The 8,857-nt window shown below is 42.2% G+C and overlaps 1 pseudogene; it reads left to right on the top strand.

The window, feature by feature from the left end:
• Window positions 1-6,055: 6,055 nt before the first annotated feature.
• LOC133229849 (peptidyl-prolyl cis-trans isomerase A-like) lies at window positions 6,056-6,695 on the top strand (annotated as a pseudogene).
• Window positions 6,696-8,857: the final 2,162 nt, after the last annotated feature.

Below are 8,857 nucleotides of genomic sequence, written 5' to 3'. Positions count from 1 at the left end.
ATGCAGATTTTTTTCAACAGTATATACTACGGTACCACCTGGTCCAAGGTTGGTTGAATTCACAGGTGTGGAACCATGGGTAGGAGGGCCAACTATCAGTTAGATGGGGATTTTCAACTGCACGGAGCCGGGGAAGTTGGGGGGGCCCTGAGTTGTTCCAGGATCAACTGTATTTAAATGTTGCTATCGGTAGTAACAGTAGCACAAGCAACTTCATCATCATCATCCTGTCCTTCTCTGTCCTAAGCTAGGGCCTTAATTTCTCTCATTGGACTATCTCAACAACCTTCTAATTCCTCTCCCTGTTTCTAGCACATCATAAATTCATCATCCAATCAGTAACCAGACTGATCGATCTAAAGACAATTGTATCCATGTCACCTTATTTCAGACAACATCTTTATCTTAGTGGGCTATAGTTACTAGTTCTGGTCTGGCCCCCCTATCCATTCTCCTTTCCTCACTTCCAAAATAAGTTACTTTGTACTTTGGAGTGTGATAACTCCAAACTGATTTCCACAAACTCTGGTGCAACACCACATCATTTCCTACATACCTTCTGGCTTTGCTTATGCTATTTTCTTTGCTTGGATTGTATCGCCCTTCTTTTCTCCCTTGGATGGCTTTTATCCATTCAATCAGGTTCAACATAGACGCATGTCCAGAAAGCTTCCCTGAAACCCCAGATAATATGACTCCCCTTCTTTTTTTACATAATATCCGGTATTCTACTACAAAGTGTTCTCGTGTGGCTATTTTGCACACCAAACTATGGGAATCTCAAGGGCAAGGACTATGTTGATTTCTTTGTATGCTCAGATTCTAGCTCTGCACACACACTCAAGTGTGTGTATAACTGAGTTTATCTGTGTAATTACCTCATAAGGATTTGCTTTCCAAGTGACTCAGTGGTACAGAATCCGCTTGCCAATGCTGGAGACCCAGGAGATGCAGGTTCTATCCCTGAGTCGGGAAGATCCCCTGGAGTAGGAAATGGCAACCCACTCTCATATTATTGCCTGGAGAATTCCACAGACAGAGGAGCCAGGCAGGCTATAATCCATGGGGTCGCAGAGAGACAATCACAACTTAGCAACCAAACAGAAACAACAACAAAGATTTGTGGGATTAACTGAAATGGCAATTCTCTTTTTAGTTTACTTTTTAAATCAAAAGAAAGAACAGAAAAACATCACACACACACACACACCTACCCAACCACCTACTATGTACCAACTCTGAGCTAGGTACAGTGGAAATGGTGATGACATTATCATATAAAAACAGTGATAAAGTGAAAGTCACTCAGTCGTGTCTGACTTTTTGTGATCCCATGGATTGTACAGTCTATGGAATTCTCCAGGCCAAAATACTAGAGTGGGTAGCCTTTCCCTTCTCCAGGAGATCTTGCCAACCCAGGGATCAAACCCACGTCTCATGCATTGCAGGTGGATTCTTTACCAGCTGAGCCACAGGGAAGCCCGAGAATACTGGAGTGGTAGCCTATCCCTTCTCTGCTGGATCTTCCCAACCCGGGAATCGAACCAGGGTCTCCTGCATTGCAGGCGGATTCTTTACCAACTGAGCTATCAGGGAAACCCCAAAAACATTGATAAGGTTCTTAGAAAACAATAACAGTATGAGGTAACATTTGATTAAGTACAAAAATAAGATACAAATACAGGAATTTAAGGGATTAGCAAAGGAATAAGTTCTTTATTAAATTCAGTACATTGAGACCTGTGAAATTGGACCCTTGATGGTTCAGGGCATAACAGGGATTCTCCTAGACAGAAGCCTGGCTGCATGAAGAGTGGTCTGTATTTTGTCTTCTACTTGTATTCTTTCCTTATATTCCACCGTAGCATGGTGTTTTTTTGGGGGGGAGGGGGGCCTCTCCATATGGCATGTAAGACCTTAATTTCCCGACCAGGAATCAAACCTGTGACCCCCGCACTGGGAGCATGGAGTCTTAACCACTGGGCCGCCAGGGAAGTCCTTTCTGTTCACTTCTTGGAATCCACAGTGGCCACTAAACATGTCCTCTTTGTCTTAAGTAGAGCAAGGATAAGCTGGTATGTTCAAAAACAATGTCAATAACCACCAAAAGGTGAAAATATAAGTCAAGGAAACTATAATAGCAGAAATTAACAGTCAAACATTTGTGAGCACCCAAACAACAATAAAAGCATCAACACACACAGAGTGTACTTAAAGTGGTGATCATAGTGCCCTAGGAGTAATAAACCTTGGCAACAAGTAGCTATAACTTCCTCAGAACAAACCAGTAGGTAGGAGGATTCTGCAGACAAGGAAACTGAGGCTCAGAATGATTAAGAGAGTGGCTCAAAGTCACAAGGTTTGTTGTAGAGACAATATTCAAGCCAGTGTCCACTAAATTGGAGAGTCTATATCCTTTTCATTATTGTGGGCTCCCCTCCTAGCCTGCTGTACCCCCCCAACACATAAAATAGATTTCTCTCCTGATCAATACTACCTATTACTTTAAGCTATACCTGCTAAGTATTGATTCACGTGTCGCTTCAAAATGCTCACCTCCTATTGGCAGAGGCCAGCCTAGCTGCAGAGGAAAAGAGGATCCAAGAAATCCATATACTCCATGATTCTGGTCTGTTTTGTTCCTTGACGCCCGAGACCAATTCACTGTCACGAGCATTCTATTCTGGCTGCCCCAGGCAGTAAGGAAGAAACACAATATTGGGAACTGTGTATACACGCTGCATATTTGCTGAAATAACCAAAGAGGGTATGGAAACAATGGAAGATCATATTCAAAGGCCTCTCCTAACCTCCCTATTCCCCACCACGTAAGAGGTAAAACACAGTTCCCATCACAGAAGACAAAAGGCATAACCTCTGGTATCAGAACCAGGATTTAAAGTTGTGGAACTGAGACATATCAATTTTCTTATGTGTAAAAGGGGTTATTATGAGGATTCAAAATAATAAGTGTAACTTGCCCAGCCCTCTGTAAGGTCAGCTGAACACTGCTGCTATTGTAAATATTAGTAGTAGAAGTAGTAGTTACTGTTTTAGCACAGGACCACAAGTAACGAAACACTGGCCTGGCAAGTCCTCAACGAACTGTATGCGCTCTTGGAAACCAGCTCCTACATGAATCCTTTCCCTTCAACAAGGGACCATGTACAGTCCAACCTAGACAAATAATCAGGGGCTTGACAAAGCATATGTGAGGAGACAGTGCAATCTTCCCATTCCTTGAGGGGCTACCGATCTGATGAATGATGAGAGTGAAAGTCGGTAGTGAGGCATAATGGTAGGAAGCATTCCCCATTAAATATTTAAATCCCAGTCACCATTCCCAAGGCCCCAGAACTCACATACTCAGATCTGAAACAAATGAAAAACAAGAGAGCAAGTAAAAGTTAGCAACCCACTTCAGAAATGACTGCATTCGTTCTGTTGAGCAGCTCTGTCAGTTCTGGTGGTTCCCACCCATTTGCCTGTGTGTAACTCTATTCAGAAGGGAAGTCTTTAATCACAGCACTATTACAGGATCTTATATCCTGAACCTATGAGGATTCTTGTCAAAAGTAAATATCTTGCAAAGGAAACTGAGTCACTGGCTCACAGCTCTATCTATCCCAGGCTTATTCCTGATGCTGAGCGGCCACAGGGCAGTACCTATCTTTTCCCTGTGTGCTTAAGGTTATCTAACTATGACTTGGCCTTCCACCTCCCCATGCACTGTCTATAAAGGTCATAAATGTCCTTCTATCTGCCTAGACTCAGGTCAGCACACAGATTCTGACTCTTATGTTATACTGGTCGTTTAACTTTCCCTTTTTTTTTACATGTAAAGCAGTATGTCAAGGCATCCTATCCCATTGAGCCCTCAATGCCTTGACACAGGGCAGTACCTATTCTGAGGTTAATGTGAGGATGTCAGGGAGAGGGATACAGTTAGGAGATATATACAGCTAATGCATCAGGCCATAAAAGTAACTGGGCTCCATTTGCATTTGAAAGTAACAAAGAGAAAAGGAAAAAATCATGTTAATAGCCCACAATATCTTGCCAAATAAATTTAAAGGAAAAGTGTCACATTTCCTCCTTATAAGCAATGACTCTTACCTTTGGATCAACTCCTGCAAATCCACCTTGGCCCCCCCATCAGGTCAACAGCATTATTTGAAGTCAACTCAGTAGCCTAAAATTTAAACAACTGTATATTTGCAGAATCTATCCCATCCCTATTATTTTAGCTACTGCGGCTGGTTATTTGACACCCATCTTTGATTCCATCTTCAGCTATCAACCCTTCAATATCTATACTCTTCTTTACCTCTAATCCATCCCAGGGGTCAATTAAAAGCTTCGGACATAAATCTCCTCTCAGTTAGCCTACAGAGAATTCATTCTCTTTTCATCCTGTCTTAAGTATCTGCATTTTCACGTATCAAATCTACCTCTGTGGTTTTAACCTTTTTAAAATAAAGTTCTTATTCCCAAACACTAAATGTCTCCCCAGGAAATAAAGGTCCAGATATCTCAGCCTGGTTTTCAAGTATTTTTACAACCTGACCCCCAATGTCCTGCATCCATCACACTTTCTGTCCCCCTCCTTGAATTCTGGAGTCCACGCAAGATAAACTGGCTATTGGTCCCAGAGTGCACAGGATCCAGGAGGATCCTTTCCTCAACATGCGTGCATGATGTTTCCCACCTGCAAGGAGACCTTCATCCACCATCTGTTCATGTCTAAGCCATCCTTCAGCAGCAAATGTCCCCCTTCCTGAAGACCTACCTGAACTCCCACACAGAAACGGTCTTTCCCTTCTCTGAGCCTTAGTGCCCTCTCTCTAACATGAATTACAGTGTGATGACTCCACAGGCGGAGTTCGTCACCAGTGCACTCAAACTTTTCTTAGTGCAACAAATTAATCTCTGAGGAGTTTGAATCCCGGCCATTTATTAAACCTGGGGTTGTTTAGTTAACCTCTACCAGCCTCCATTCACTTGCTTGTATAATGGGGGTAAGACTCCCCTGGTGGTCCAGTGGCTATGACTCTGTGCTTCCAAAGCAGGGGACCTGGGTTCAATCATTGGTCTGGGAACTAGATCCCACATACTGCAGCTAAAGATCCCGTGTGTTGCAACTAAGACCCAATGCAGCCAAATAAAATAAAATAAATTAATTAATAAAATGGGGGTAAGAATGATTCCTACTTCACTTAGCTTAATATGAGGATGTCGTGAGACAACATATGAGACAACAGTACTTAGCTGGCTGTCTGACACAGAAGAGCTCACTAAATTTTAGCTATGGTTCTTATTTATTTGTATCTGTGGAAGGTACTCTCCAAAAAGAGTTCCCTCTCTATAAGTGTGTGTTCAGTCAGTTCAGTTCAGTCGCTCAGTCGTGTCCAACTCTGTGACCCCATGAACCACAGCACGCCAGGCCTCTCTGTCCATCACCAACTCCCAGAGTTCACCCAAATCCACGTCCATTGAGTCGGTGATGCCATCCAACCATCTCATCCTCTGTCGTCCCCTTCTCCTTCTGCCCTCAATCTTTCCCAGCATCAGGGTCTTTTCAAATGAGTCCCTCTTCACATGAGGTGGCCAAAACATTGGAGTTTCAGCTTCAGTATCAGTCCTTCCAATGAATATTCAGGACTGATTTTCTTTAGGATGGACTGGTTGGATCTCCTCGCAGTCCAAGGGACTCTCAAGAGTCTTCTCCAACACCACAGTTCAAAAGCATCAATTCTTCAGCACTCAGCTTTCTTCACAGTCCAACTCTCACATCTATACATGACTACTGGAAAAACCATAGCCCTGACTAGACAGACCTTTGTTGGCAAAGTAATGTCTCTGCTTTTGAATATGCTGTCTAGGTTGGTCATAACTTTCCTTCCAAGGAGTGAGCGTAGTGTGTGTTACTTCACCCATTACCACTATTACTACCCCTCCTCTTGAATCAGGGCTGGCATTATGACTTCCCTCGATCAATAAAATGCAACAGGCCTTGCGGATGCCACCACCCCAGAGCCTTCTATATTGCCCAGCTATGGTCAGTCCCACTATGTTCTTCAACACCACTGACAACAGCGAGTCTTTGGACCACGTCTCCTTTGAGCTGTTTGCAGACAAAGTTCCAAAGTCAGTGGAAAACTTTCATGATCTGAGCACTGGAGGGAAAGGATAAATCCTGCTTTAACAGAAAAATTCCAGGATTTATGTGCCAGGGTGGTGACTTCACATGCCATAATGGCACTGGGTGGCAAGTCCATCGATGGGGAGAAATTTGATGATAAGAATTTCATCCTGAAATATACAGGTCCTGGCATCTTGTCCGTGGCAAACACAGGCCCCAACACAAACGGTTTGCAACTTTTCATCTGCGTGGCTAAGACTGAGTGGTTGGATGGCAAGCATGCGGTCTTTGGCGAGGTGAAGGAGGTCATGAATATTGCGGAAGCCATAGAGAGCTTTGGGTCCAAAAACAGCAATACCAGCAAGAAGATCACCACTGTGGACTGTGGACAAGTCTAATAAATATGACTTTTTTATCCTTAAAAATAAATAAATAAAATGCAACAGAAGTGATACCACTTCTGGTCTTCTCCTTTAAAAAGCCAGGCAGCTTCTGCTTTCTCCCTGGTAAAGCCAGGCACCTCGCCGTAAAGAAACTTGGACTAGACTATTGGATGATGAGACCACAAAGAAAGAGAAAGGCCATATGGAAGAGCACCGAGATGCCAGACATATGAGTGATGTCATATTGGACTTCCAGCCAAGCTCAGTAGCCAGCTGAATGCATGTGCATGGGAGACTCCCCAAGCAAGACAAGCAGAAAAACTGCCCATTTGAGTCTCAGAAACCTTAAAGTCAGCCATGGATTTATGGGAAATCATAAATTACTATCTAGATAACTAAAACAACATCTATCCACTTTCCCCTCTGCTAGACCATGAGCTCCTTATGCGTAAGGATCATATCAAATTTACATTTGTATCATCAGCTCCAGAAGCGTCAATTAACTCATACATTAATACACTAGTGGAGTATGTGAGTGGCTAAGGCAGAGTTGTTTGAACGGAAAGCTACTGAATGAATTATTTTCTATCTCTTTATGAGGATACTGGACATACAGAATCAAAGCCCAGGGTACAAAAACATTAATACAATCTTACAACCTAAGCAAGAGGACCCCATTTTTGAAAGCTCCAGGCGCAGCATCTTGGTTAAACATTTCCCTTCCAAAACAACCTGGATCCGTGTCAACTTCTAAGACACTGGCAACCTGGGCAGCCTGAGGAAAGGAAATGGGAAACTTGGATTTATTGCACCAAGTTGAAACTGCAGAGGGAAACAGACGGGAGATAAAACGTTCCTTGATGTTGACATTTTTCTACCCATTCAAGTAGTGATTGCTGCTCACCATCTGTCTTGGCTCCAGAGAGTTGGGTCTTTGAGCATTGAAAGAGCTTCCTTCTGTCACTTCTGCAGAATGATATCAAATGTATCACCTCTTAAGATTATATTTTGTCTAACACAGAGTCTAGCTCTGTCCCTTTAAGCCTGACAGCCCATCCCCAGATCAAAAGACCTAAAATGAAGTTATCTCATCCAGCTTTTTCTCATTCTCAAATTTTGTCCTAAACCATAACCCTCTTGTTTTTACATCTCTTTTCTGTTAAGAATCTTGCCTATGTCCTCAGACTCTTACTATGCACCAGAGGTTCTGATCCCAAGCTCTTCGCCAGCCACAATGATTTATTTTCCCATGAACTTTCCAACTTCCAGTTATATGAACAAAGTGAAACCATGCCACCTCAGTCATAAAGCACCTTCTGACCAAAGCATCCAGAGTAAACCCTTGTGATCTCTATAATTTCTGGGCATTACACATGAGATCTCAAATGAAGCCCACATTCTATCTGCTGGAAAGCATTTTACACAAATCCTTTGGAAATGAGTTATGAAGAGAAACAAAAGGATCAAGGATATGATCCTGCTAACTTGAGTAGATGTGAATGAAACCCCATGCCAGATACACTTGATAGCTTTCATTCTTAACTTTTCATCAAATCAAAAGTCATGTCCTCCACAATAATTTTTGTTAATTCTCAAGGTTCTTATATTCTCACTGCCACTCCATACTGCAGTTCCCTGAATCTAATGAATTCTTGTTCCTAGTTTTAATAATGCCACATGTACATGTACTGAGCCTCAAATACCTTTCTTACATCATAAAATGCTTCTTGAGTCTTTCATATGTGAGTGCAACAAAACCCAGTCACTGCGGTCTAGGACATAATGACCCAGTGAAAGGACAGGGAAAAAAAAAAAAACAGTAGACAAACAGCAGTGAACACTCCTCCAGGAAAAGTTGAATGTGCTCTGTAGAGCAGCACCTCATTCTGGAGGTGAGTTGGGAGAACAGAACAAGATTCCCAGGGAAATAAAAAGCAGGAGATACTTACACTCAAAGTATGAGCCATTAAAACAGACAAATCCCAAGTTACAGCTAGACATTTCAGTATGTCTCAATAATTGATAGAACAAATGGACAGGAAATCAGCAAAGAGGTGGTAGATTTGAACAGCTATCAACCAGCTTGACCTGAGTGACATTTATAAAACACTCAACCCAACAATGTCAGGATACACATTCTGCTCAAATGCATCAAGAACAGTCATCAAGAAAAACCCTATACTGGGTCATACTCCAAATCTCAATTATTTCAAAAGGACTCAACTCCCAAAAAGTATTTTTCTCTGACCACAAAGAAATTAAATTAGAAATCAATAACAGAAAGATTTCTGAAAAAAATCCCCAAAGTTTTTAAAACTAAATACATATCTAA

This window comes from Bos javanicus, chromosome 18, assembly GCF_032452875.1.
Source record: "Bos javanicus breed banteng chromosome 18, ARS-OSU_banteng_1.0, whole genome shotgun sequence".
Taxonomy (NCBI): Eukaryota; Metazoa; Chordata; class Mammalia; order Artiodactyla; family Bovidae; genus Bos; species Bos javanicus.
The sequence above is the reverse complement of the archived record's forward strand: the minus strand, read 5'-3'. Positions and strand labels throughout refer to the sequence as shown.